The sequence below is a fragment of the Schistocerca americana genome, chromosome 3 (assembly GCF_021461395.2).
Source record: "Schistocerca americana isolate TAMUIC-IGC-003095 chromosome 3, iqSchAmer2.1, whole genome shotgun sequence".
NCBI lineage: Eukaryota > Metazoa > Arthropoda > Insecta > Orthoptera > Acrididae > Schistocerca > Schistocerca americana.
Genome location: NC_060121.1, coordinates 586,847,451 through 586,860,802, shown reverse-complemented (window position 1 = coordinate 586,860,802; position 13,352 = coordinate 586,847,451). Strand labels below are relative to the sequence as shown.

At 40.6% G+C, this 13,352-nt stretch overlaps 1 protein-coding gene across 1 annotated transcript in view; it reads left to right on the top strand.

The window, feature by feature from the left end:
• Nucleotides 1-13,352, top strand: part of LOC124605592 (equilibrative nucleoside transporter 4) — a 201,826-nt gene that overhangs the window by 116,046 nt on the left and 72,428 nt on the right. The gene's annotated exons all lie outside the window — the stretch shown is intronic.

Sequence of the window (13,352 nt, the reverse complement as noted above, 5' to 3'; positions counted from 1 at the left end):
CATCTGAGCCAGAACGCTTGGACGTCCTCGTGAGCCATCTGTTTCTGATTTGCTGGCCACCCTCAGTGCACCAGATGGAGTGGTTCTTGCATAACTGGGCCCTTCAAAGAGTGACAGGCAATCACGTATGCATCCAATGGAAGACATGGCTACATCGTCTTCCGCTTCTGTGTCCATGTGGCGATAGACCTCTAGTTCTGAATCTAATTGCATGTCCTGTTCCAGTGGTAACCAAGAGAGAATGTCAGCATTGGCATGTTGTGCTGGTGAGAGATGTCTGATGTCATATTAATAGTTACAGCAAAACAGTGCCCATCTCTGGAGGTGATATGCCAATTTGGTCAGAATATTGTAGTCTGCCTTGAATAATGGTGAAAAGGGTTTATGATCTTACAGTAACATGAAATATTAGCTGTATACATAATAACGACATTTCTTGAGTGTGAACACAGTAGCCAGAGACTCCTTTTCTATTTGACTGTAGTTGCATTGTGCCTGTGTCAGATTTCTGGATATGAATGCAAAGGACATTCCACACCATCTACTTCATGAAATAGCACAACGCCCAAACTGTAATCAGGAGCATCAGTTCGTACAATCAAATGTTCTGGTGGTTAGTAGGCCACAAGGCATGTTGGAGGGGGCAGGATTTAACGCAGTCAGAGTCCAGTTCCACTTCACATTTTTGCATAACAACTGATGGAGCGGTTCCGCTAAGGCTGCCGCATGTGGGATGAACTTGCGATAATAATTAAGTTGACCGAGCACAGATAGTAGTTGCTTAATGTCCTTTTGGACTGGATGTTCGCTCTATTGCTTGAACATTGTGGTGTAGGTCATATTCCTGAAGCAGTGAGAACACGACCGAGATATGCCATCTGAGGCACCAAAAAATGGCATTCCTGTTAACTCAATATTTTCTTGTTGGAGAATGGCAAAAACAGCATAACGGTTGTCTGCCAACTCCTGGGCTCTTTTACCAGTGATGAGAATGTCATCCAAATAGTTTGCCATGGTGGGTACATCCCATGTCAGCTGTTCCCAAGTACCATTGAAAAATAGCCGAGGCACTGTCAAAGCCAATAGGAAACCTGTTGTAGCAACCTAGACTTTTCTGTGACGCATCATACAGAGGGAGCTGAAGGTAAGCATCTCACAAATCAGTCTTGGCAAGAATCTTGCCTCCTGAAGATTATGCCATAATGTCATCCACTTATTGAATCAGCGACAGACTGTGCATTGATGGTGGCCTTGGAGTTACAACAAATCCGAAGTGACCCATTTGGTTTTTCAACAATAATCACAGGGTAGCTCACTGACTGTTGGTGTCTGTCTTGAGATTGCCTTCCTTCTGGAGGTGCTATCATTCTGACTATGGCTTGTCTCTAAGCATGAATGGAACATTCTGAGCTTTCAAGTAACAAGGTGTTGCTCTTGGAAGGAGGCTGACATGAGCCTCAAAACCAGTGTTGCCAGTAGCAGGATGAGAAATAACTGACTTGTATGTAGAGTAAATGTCACTCAAGAAGGAGCTAGCCCTTTATGGCTGAATACTGTTGGTGTAGTCATGTACCTCCAAGCCCAAAGCATTAAAAATCCAAACTGAGGATGTTGGAGGCTCCATCAATGTTTACCAATAAGAGACATGCCACAAAAACAGTAGAATGATACTGAATGTGAGCTGTGAGTTGTCCTTTCACCTCAGTAGTATCATAGCTGTAGCTATGCATTTGTCTGCGAATTTTTGTAGTGGATGATAAAGTTTCCCAAATTATGATAGTCATGGAAGTACCCGTATTGACATATTGACCTGGACTGTCACTAGGATGGAGTTTGCTTCCTCTATAAACACTGTCTGTCAGATACAGGAAGCACAGCATGGGGCATAGATGTCAGGTACCTCCTCAACTCTTGGGGAAAGGCGGCCCATATGGGCATAATCTAAGTTCATCTTGAGGGAAGATTGGCAGACTTCCTCCTTGTTTCCTGTCTTGCTGCAGGAGGAACATTTAGCGCGGTGATAATGACACTATTGCCATAGGTAGTGGATAAAACAGTTGCTACGTGAGGGTATCTGCTGTGGGTAATGGGCACTGGTTGAGGGCTTGCCAGCCGCAGGTGAATCGTAATGTAATGAAAGCCATGGCTGGGATTTATGTCGGCAAGTTGGACAAACCCTTTTGAAGAGTTATGCAACGTTGCCAATGACCATAGAAGCTATTCAGATGCCCTAATGATGGGGAGGAAACACTCTGTCATGGGATCCTTGACTTTGATGTGGTCACTATGATGTCCTCCATCTTGTGAAAGTACAAGAGTCATATCTCTGACCAAGGAATTTAAGTAGGGCTGTTTACATTGGAGATTACTACAATAGAATACAATCATTAGATAATCCCTGCAGTTTGGCTATCCACCCTCTGTAAGATTATCCACTAAGCTTGTGGCAACTAAGAAACTTATAGTGGACTACTGAAGTGTGCACTGGTGAGCCAAATATTTTAGTAAACAAGTCTTTAAGTGAGTATATGGGAAGGCACAAGGCTCTGTCTAAGGGTTCAGCTGGCATAGTAAGTGGTAAGTTTCCTGGAATGCATATACCACAGAGAACACTCACTGCTGGGTGTCACCTGCAATATCCTGGGCCAGGAAGTGTTGTTCCAGTCTGGCCATGTAGCTCACTTAGGGCCCAGTCTTGTAGTCAAACAGTTGGATTGGTGGCAGCAACCCTTGGAATCCTTTTACCAGTGAGTCAGTGCAGGACAGCTCCTTGGACAGCTCTGGATTGGATGTTGTGGTGACTGTCATCGTGTCTGCTATCACTTTCAAGGCTTTCTACATGTTCTAAAGCAGCAGCAACACCTAGGCAGTAACATCTGCAGCATTAGACCTGATAAAGCAGATAATCGCTTTTACGATCTTCACAACATAGGCACCACATGCCTACTAACACTGTTTGCCCAGGGTGAAAAGCACATGTTAAAGCTTTGGTTCATAGAAAAATCCCTTGTCACCATTTGCTAGTATTGTGCCGGTGAGGCACAGTTTGAATGCAGCCCAGATAAACAATGTATTATAGTTTTATTGAAAGGTACATAAACCAAAATTTTCCTCCTTTGGAGCAAAGTTAATAACTACAAGTTTGTGGAAGTTTATGACTAGCACTGAATTTATAAAAGTCCAACTTAGGATGAAGTTCACAATGATAAAACATCCAAAGTTAATATTCACTCAGCAGTAGAACAAAATAACGTAGTGAAGGTCGACATCCGATACCAAGTTTCCAGGATGTCTCTGATGCTGAGCCCAAGTCCCAGCAATGATGAAGGCAGGCGCTGGCAGCTCCATCAGTCAGTGATGGCTGGTTCAGTATATCGGTATGGCATCATACATAGCAAAGATTCCCATTGATGATCTGACTGAGGAACAGCCGGTGCAGCCAGCACCTGGTGCAGAGCTTAAAGGAAGATGTCTCAGAGTCCTCTAAATAGACAGGCTATGTAGAGATACTAGAGCTACGTCAGGTGATCAAGGATTGCAGAGGGCAAAAGTTTTTTTAGATTATTTGGTCAGCAATGAAACTGGTTAGAAGTTGCATGTAAGTGTTAGACATGTAACTCATTGCTCCATCATCCAGCTGCTTCACAATTATATTAAGATACCCATATAAACTGTAGTGTAGTGTCTATCGTATATCAAAGAAAATGGGACCAACAATCCTGGAAGTTGACATGTGCACCACTCTCTAACCTTTTCATCATGCAGTTGTGTGTTGTGGATGATACAAGAGCTTACACTAGTCCAGTATATCTTGTTTTGTATGTTGTCATCTGACAGATGGAACCATGCCTCACCTATAAACCAATTTATGGAGAGAATGTCTGAATGTTGAATAAGAAACCTCTGAAACCATTGAAAGTAACACATTTTTTCCTCATGATCTGTTTTTTACAATTCTTTCATCATGTGCATTCTGTATTGCTGCAATGCCAATTTCTTCACAGCTCTCTGACATCTGCCATATGAAATGCCTCTCTACTGGCTCCATCAACACAGTGATGAGTTCTCCAGCATCTTCGAACATGGATAACCATTCATTTATGCATACATCATTTGTGATGATTCCCGTCATGAAGGAGCACCATCAGTGACGTAAAATGAGTCAAATTATACATTAACTAGTACAGTCAGTCATTGCAGGTTGCTTGTGCCAGTATATGTTAAGTGACTATCATAGATAGAATGATATATATCATAATTTCTTCAATAAAATTATAACTGTCAAATTCAGAACTAATACATTTGCACTGATAAATATAGAAATTAGTTGTAGATTACTTTTTAGGGTTCCATGCCTCAATCAGTAAAAACGGGACCCTTATAGGATTATTTTGTTGCCTGTCCATGTGTCTGTCTGTCCGACTTTAAGAACCCCTTCTCTCAGGAATGGGTAGACCTACCAAGTTCAAATTTGTGTCATGTATTAATATCTATTGTGCCTTGGAGGTGTAAAAATTGTAACCTTCTATATTAGTGCAGTCAAAATATACCACTATTTATGTCATATATTGTGATACTTGAAAACATAAACATCAAAACCTATTGGCTGCTTCGTGTTGACTTAGAATTGTGAAATTTGGCAAGAAGCAAGGTTTCACAGTACAGGTAAAGGAAAATCCGAAGATTACTGATTTGTAATTACATAACATGAAAAAAATTGTTTTGCAATTTTTTTATTCAGCTATCTGTCTGTCTGTCCATCTGTTAAGTCCCTTTTCCTGTGGAGCAGTTTCGCATATCAAGTTCAAATTTATGTCATCCACTAAGGTGTATGGTCCCTTCGCAATATAAAAATTTTAAGCTTCTAAGTTATTGCAACACATATTTCACATTTTTGATACTCGAAAACAGTCGTCAAAACCTATAGGGTGCTTCCCATTGACTCAGAATCATGAAATTGGGCAATAAGAAAAGTTTATAAGCCAGGTTTCATAATACAAGTAAAGGAAGAAATCCAAAAATTGAAAAACACCCATGACTACAATCTACAGCTGCCAAGGCCAGACCTGGCCATAGCAGCCAGAGGCTGTGGTCCTGTGTGTGAGTGAGTTGCATTTGCGTGTGTGTGTGTGTGTGTGTGTGTGTGTGTGTGTGTGTGTGTGTGTGTGTGTGTCTGATGAAGTCTTGTTTTCTTGTTTGGCCGAAAGCTTTGTTTGATAGTCATTTTGTTGTGCCTATCTGTGACCCAGCATCGCCACTCTATGGTGATTAGCAACTATCCTCTTCATAATATGGTCATTTATGTCTCACATTTTCATATTTGCAAACTCATCAAAACCATAGGATACTTCCGATTGACCTTTTATCATGAAATTCAGCAAGAAGCAAGGTTTCGCAGTATAAGTAAAGTAAAAAAATCTAAAACTCATTAAACTATAATTATATTACATAAAAAATATCTTTTGCCACTTGAACATACATTGCATTCATCATCCATCTGTTGAATCCTGCCTAGTCATCGAATATGGGGTGTCTAGAAAACCTGCTTTCTTGGATTGTTAGACAACAATTCAAGCAAATCATATTAATGGTTCGAATGGCTCTGAGCTCTATGGGACTGAACATCTATGGTCATCAGTCTCATATTAATGAGTTTTATTACAAAAAGTAAATGATAGTACTTAACCTAGAGAATTACGTATATGTGTCACACGCAAATGGCGACAGACGAAATAAGCAAGTTTCTTTGGTATAGGCAATGTTACATAGGACAAGCGAAATGACTAGTCTTGAAGCTGTTCTTGAACTGGGCCACAACCAGTCGCTTATGTTCTCTTCACATAGAGGCCACTACTGTCGTGTTGTCCTGGAGAGGGTTGGTCAGCGTGCAATTGGCTGACATCTTCTTCGGACCGTCATTGTATAAGGAGCATAACAATGGGAGGAGAAGCAGGAGTGTGGATGCTGCAATGGATTGGAAGCTGTGGCTGCAGGGAACATCAGGCTACCAGTTGTACACTGCCATCCGGCCTGCGCTCTGGTGGAAACGTCCCCAGAAAATGACCAGAAGGGTACGCCTCCATCTCCTGAGGCCCATAACAAAATGTAGAATGCATCTGCTGCTATAGTGCGGGCGGGTCCAGCTCCTTTGGTAAGATTCACAGTGTTTCGCCTCATTCAGAAGCTGTTCCCTAACGCAAATACGAGTGAACATTCCTATGATCAGGTTGTAGATTCACTAACTAACTATTTTGACCAACAAGTGAGTGTGGTGGCAGCTAGGTATCAATTCTTTAATTGCAATAAAAGGTCAAAACAAACTTATCGCGAATGTGTAACAGATTTGCAGGGTATAATGAGGAAGTGCAAATTCAGATGTGCTTGTGGTGCTTTATATTCAGACGTTATGTTGTGTGATGCGATCATGTACAGTGTAACTGAGGTCAGACTTAGAGAACAGATTTAGAAACAATTCAGTCCATCATTTTAGCATGTAGTGCAAGTACTAGATTGGTACGATTAAGGTGCTGTGTTGGCCGATAAATTTGAGCAACCGCCAATTTGCTGGGTTGAGTTGCCTCTTGCTTGCGACCGGCCTATTAGGCAGCAAAAGCATGCATGTGCCACATGATGTAAACAGTACTCTATCCCACATAAACAGCTCTCTAAACAGGCAAACAGAATTAAGTCATGCCCTCGGTGCTATTCATGCCACAAGCACCAAGATTATCCATCCCAACAAACACAGTGTTACACCTGTGACAAGAAAAGTCATGCACAATCTATATGTTTGCAATGGAACAAACATAATAATTTTGCTCACTCACAAAAACTAGTCACAAGGCCCATGTAATCAATGCAGTGCATTCAAAGCCTGCTGGAGGCATTAGCAAAACTAGCAAACAAACAGTTTCTACAATGCAACACCAGTCCAACAAACTTTTTGTGCGTTTGCATATTAGTGGAAAACATGTGAAATTTCAGTTGGACACTGGTGCCTCTGTTACACTACTTAATCATGACACATATGAATTGTTAGGCTCTCCAAGCCTCAATAAAACTAGCATGCCCCTGACAGCTTCTAATGGACAAGACATTCCCATTCTTGGAAAATTTACTTTGACTGCTATGTATTGCTCACATATGTGAACTGTGAATTTCACTGTGCTACAATCACGCGATTGTGAGAACATATTTGGCCTTGATTCATTTGATTTGTTTGGCTTTCAAAATCGGGAAAATGTGTTGTCTTTTCTGGAGATTTAGGCAAGGCTAACAATTTTGTTGCACTTATTGCTATGAAAGAAAATGCCCAGCCAAAATTTTTCCGGGCCAGAACTGTTCCCATTGCATTCCTGGACAAAGTCACTGCTGAACTTAAAGAATTGCAAAATAGCAGAGCTAGTCAGTGGGCAAGTCCAATCGTTTTACTCCCCAAACCTTCAGGTCACATTCACCTCTGTGTTGACTTTAAGTCTACAGTCAACCCACAGACTGTGATTGATACTTATCCATTGCCATGCCCAGAGGATCTCATGGACAGATTAGGCGCTGGTCACTACTTTTCAAAAATTGATTTGCACGACACATGTCTTCAAATACTACTAGATATTGTTGTTGTTGTGGTCTTCAGTCCTGAGGCTAGTTTGATGCGGTTCTCCACGCTACTCTGTCCTGTGCAAGCTTCTTCATCTCCCAGTACCTACTGCAACTTACATCCTTCTGAATCTGCTTAGTGTATTCATCTCTTGGTTTCCCTCTATGATCTTTACCCTCCATGCTGCCCTCCAATACTAAATTGGTGATCCCTTGATGCCTCAAAACATGTCCTACCAACCGATCCCTTCTTCCAGTCAAGTTGTGCCACAGATTTCCCTTCTCCCCAATCCTCTTCAATACCTCCTCATTAGTTATGTGATTTACCCGTCTAATCTTCAGTATTCTTCTGTAGCACCACATTTCAAAAGCTTCTATTCTCTTCTTGTCCAAACTATTTATCGTCCATGTTTCACTTCCGTACATGGCTACACTCCATACAAATACTTTCAGAAACGACTTCCTGACACTTAAATCTATACTCGATGTTAACAAATTTCTCTTCTACAGAAACACTTTCCTTGCCATTGCCAGTCTACATTTTATATCCTCTCTACTTCGACCATCATCAGTTATTTTGCTCCCCAAATGACAAAACTCCTTTACTACTTTAAGTGTCTCATTTCCTAATCTAGGGACTGATGACCTTAGCTGTTTAGTCCCCCTTAAACATCCCAACAACCACCAACCACCGTCCTAATCTAATTCCCTCAGCGTCACCCAACTTAATTCGACTACATTCCATTATCCTCGTTTAGTTTTTGTTGATTTTCATCTTATATCCTCCTTTTAAGATACTGTCCATTCCAGTTGAACGGTCAACAGCTCTTCCAAGTCCTTTGCTATCTCTGACAGAATTACAATGTCATCGGCGAACCTCAAAGTTTTTATTTCTTCTCCATGGATTTTAATACCTACTCCGAATTTTCCTTTTGTTTCCTTTACTGCTTGCTCAATATACAGATTGAATAACATCAGGGATAGGCTACAACACTGTCTCACCCCCTTCCCAACCACTGCTTCCCTTTCATGTCCCACGACTCTTATAACTGCCATCTGGTTTCAGTACAAATTGAAAATAGCCTTTCGCTCCCTGTATTTTACCCCTGTCACCTTCATAATTTGAAAGAGAGTACTCCAGTCAACATTGTCAAAAGCTTTCTCTAAGTCTACAAATGCTAGAAATGTAGGTTTGCCTTTCCTTAATCTTTCTTCTAAGATAAGTTGTAGGGTCAGTATTGCCTCCCGTGTTCCAACATTTCTACAGAATTCAAAATGATCTTCCCCGAGGTCGGCTTGTACCAGTTTTTCCATTTGTCTGTAAATAATTCGTGTTAGTATTTTGCAGCCGTGACTTATTAAACTGATAGTTCGGTAATTTTCACATCTGTCAACACCTGCTTTCTGTGAGATTGGAATAATTATATTCTTCTTGAAGTCTGAGGGTATTTCGCCTGTCTCATACATCTTGCTCACCAGATGGTAGAGCTTTGTCGGAGCTGGCTCTCTCAAAGCTGTCAGTAGTTCTAAAGGAATACTGTCTACTCCCGGGGCCTTGTTTCAACTCAGGTCTTTCAGTGCTCTGTCAAACTCTTCATGCAGTATATCATCTTCATCTACATCCTCTTCCATTTCCATAATATTGTCCTCAAATACATCGCCCTTGTATAGACCCTCTGTATACTCCTTCCACATTTCTGCTTTCCCTTCTTTGCTTAGAACTGGGTTTTCATCTGAGCTCTTGATGTTCATGGAAGTGGTTCTCTTGTCTCCAAAGGTCTCTCTAATTTTCCTGTAGGCAGTAACTATCTTACCCCTCGTGAGATAAGCCTCTACACCCTTAAATTTGTCCTCTAGCCATCACTGCTTAGCCATTTTGCACTTCCTGTCGATCTCATTTTTGAGATGTTTGTATTCCTTTTTGCCTGCTTCATTTACTGTATTTTTATATTTTCTCCTTTCATCAATTAAATTCAATATTTCTTCTGTTACCCAAGGATTTCTGCTAGCCCTCATCTTTTTACCTGCTTGATCCTCTGCTGCCTTCACTACTTCATCCCTCAAAGATACCCATTCTTCTTCTACTGTATTTCTTTCCCCCATTCCTGTCAATTGTTCTCTTATGCACTCCCTGAAAATCTGTACAACCTGTGGTTTAGTCAGTTTATCCAGGTCCCATCTCCTCAAATTCCCACCTTTTTGCAGCTTCTTCAGTTTTAATCTACAGTTCATAACCAATAGACTGTGGTCAGAGTCCACATCTGCCCCTGGAAATGTCTTACAGTTTAAAACCTGGTTCCTAAATCTCTGTCTTACCATTATATAATCTATCTGATACCTTTTAGTATCTCCAGGCTTCTTCCATGTATACAACCTTCTTTCATGATTCTTGAACCAAGTGTTAGCTATGATTGTGTTATGCTCTGTGCAAAATTCTATCAGGCGGCTTCCTCTTTCATTTCTTACACCCAATCCATGTTCACCTACTATGTTTCCTTCTCTCCCTTTTCCTACTATCTAATATCAGACACCCGTGATTATTAGGTTTTCGTCTCCCTTCACTATCTGAATAATTTTTTTTATCTCATCATATATTTCATCAATTTCTTCATCATCTGCAGAGCTAGTTGGCATATAAACTTGTATTACTGTAGTAGGCATGAGCTTCGTGTCTATCTTGGCCACAATAATGCGTTCACTATGCTGTTTGTAGTAGCTTACCCATGCTCCTACTTTTTTATTCATTATTAAACCTACTCCTGCATTACCCCTATTTGATGTTATATTTATAACTCTGTATTCACCTGATCAAAAGTCTTGTTCCTCCTGCCACCAAACTTCACAATTCCCACTATATCTAACTTTAACCTATCCATTTCCCTTTTTAAATTTTCTAACCTACCTGCCCGATTAAGGGATCTGACATTACATGATCCATTCTGTAGAATGCCAGTTTTCTTTCTCCTGGTAATGACGTCCTATTGAGTAGTCCCCGCTCGGAGATCCGAATGGGGGACTATTTTACCCCCGGAATATTTTACCCAAGAGGACGCCATCATCCTGATGCTAGATGAAGAATCTCAAAATGTGTGTGTTGTGAATACTCATTTGGGCTCGTTTAAATATTTGTGTTTGCCTTTTGGCAGTGCTTCTGTACCTGCCATTTTCCAACAGTATTTGAAACAGCTGAATGCTCAAGTACCAGACTGTTCAAACTATTTTGGCGATAGTGTCATAGCTCGTCGTACACCTGAAGAACACACTGCAAATTCGCATGCTTTGTTTCATGTGCTATCTGATGCAGGATTGAAGTGTAGACTGGACAAGTGTGATTTTTTAAAACTTGAGTTGCAGTGTCTTGGTCATGTCATAAACAGTCAAGCTGTACATCCTCTTCAGTAAAATTTGTTAGCCATACTTTATCTGCCAGTTCCTTGCAATATCACAGAATTGCAGTCAGTCTTAGTGAAAATGAACTGTTTTATACAACTCATACTGAATGCTGCGCAAATCGCAGCTCCATTGCATCGCTTACGTCACAGGAACATCCCTTTTGTTTGGACAGATGAGTGCCAAGAAGCTTTTCAAAAACTTAAAGCTCCATTGCTGAGGGATCGGTGCTTGGTTTACTTTGATCCTGACAAACGAGTTGTGTTTCAAGTTGATGCTTCCTCTTATGGAATTGATGCAGTGATTTCACATAGATTTGGTGATAAAGACAGGGGTATTGCTTTTGCATCACAAGTGTTGTCCAAGGCCCAGTGTAATTATTCACAAGTAGAGAAAGAGGCAAGGCTATTGTGTATAGTGTTACCAAATTCCACCACTACTTGTACGGCAGAAAATTCTACCTCAACATGGTAATGTGGACGTACTTTCATGTCTTCCGATTGGCCCTGATACTGACTTTGATGCCTCTGCTGCATCTTGTTGTCACATAGATGTTCACAATTCTCAATTGCTTCAATCCCATCTTCATCGCCAAATGGTGAATCCTGCCTAGTCATCAAATATGGGGTAACTAGGATACCTGCTTTCTTGGATTGCTAGACAACAATTCAAGCAAATCATGTTAATGAGTTTTATTACTAAAAGTAAATGACAATACTTAACTGAGAAGTAGATAGATGTGTCACCAGCAAAGGGTGACAGACAAAATAAGCAAGTTTCTTCAGTATAGACAGTGTTACATAGGACAAACGAAATGACTAGTCTTGAAGCTATTCTTGAACAGGGCCATAGCCAGTCGGGCACAGTGCTTATGTTCTCTTCACATAGAGGCCGATGCTGTCTCATTGTCATCTTGGAGAGGGGTCTGCGAGTGTGCAATTGGCTGATCCCTTCTTCACAGCCCTCTCAGCTCTCTCGTTACCGACTGGCGTGCCAGCACTTGACTTTATGCCGTAACACCATCATAAGAATAACAGTCAAGCATTACAGCAAGCAAACATAAAATGTAAGCTGTAGTCATGTATTAGTAAGTGAGTAAAGAATGTTTCATTAAATCTGCTGTCTCTGAACATATAAAATGAAGTCCCCTTATAGCTTCTTTTTGTATATCTGGGCTAGTCTGAGGAACTACTGTAGAGACTTTTTTGATATGGTCTTGGAATTCCTGGGGCCAATATCTTGCCAGTATTGATATCAGTAACAGATAAAAATCATTGAGATTCTTGATTCCCAGGACGGATGAACTACATATATACATAATTAAGTTTGTACGGAACCTTCTGTGTGTGAGTCCTACTTTGACTTGGCCTGTGTCCTACTTGGCCATTTTTTCCGTGGAAATGTCAGTTAAAGATAGAGAACTACATGAGAAAAATTCAGTTTGAAACAGGGAACTGATGGAAATATTATTAGCAGTTAAAAGCAGAGAGACTTGGAGTGGATATGAAAGACACATAATATACAACAGTGCAGATGGAGGTATCTACAAGAAAGACTGATGAGGGAAAAATACATCATTGGTAATAAAATAAATATGAAAAAGTGTAAGAGGAAGTATAAGACAAAAATTAGAGTAACCAATTAAACACGAGAATAGAGATTTAATGGTCAGCGTGTAAATGGTCAGAAATTAAAAAACAATTATTATTTACATCTACATAATTACTCTGCAAAATGTAAATGTCATTTGACTAGGGTATCCCAGCGGGTAGACCATTCGCTGGGTGCAAGTCTTTTGATTTGACACCACTTCGGCGACTTGCACATCGATGGGGATGAAATGATGATGATTAGGACAACGCAACTCCCAGGCCCTGAGCAGAGAAAATCTCCAACCCACCGGGAATCAACCCTGATCCCTGAGGATTGACATTCTGTTGCACTGACCACTTGGCTACCGTGGGCGGACACACTGCAAAATGATGAAGGGAGAATAGCTTACCTTCAGGAGGCAAATGTCCAGTATCACCAATGGAAAATTGTAAAAGATTCCTAGGTTTAAGACCATTAGTTCCTTCATCAAGGCATAAAAAATCTTTCAAAACACTGAGGTGCAATCATTTGCCGGAGAAGAGGATTGCTTTTATTTCAATAATAATACAGTTGGATAGTGAAATGACAGACATTTTCCACACCATTTTCTGTTTCTATATTCCCTGCCTTCTATGGAACTTCAAGTACATACTGTTTAATTTGCAGTAAAGTTGTTGGTGTTTTTCCCTTACCTTCTCCTTTAGCTGGATTAAGTTCAGTAGTATTATATTTTGTGTTATATTGATTCCTTCAACACTGCAGGGGCAGTTCAT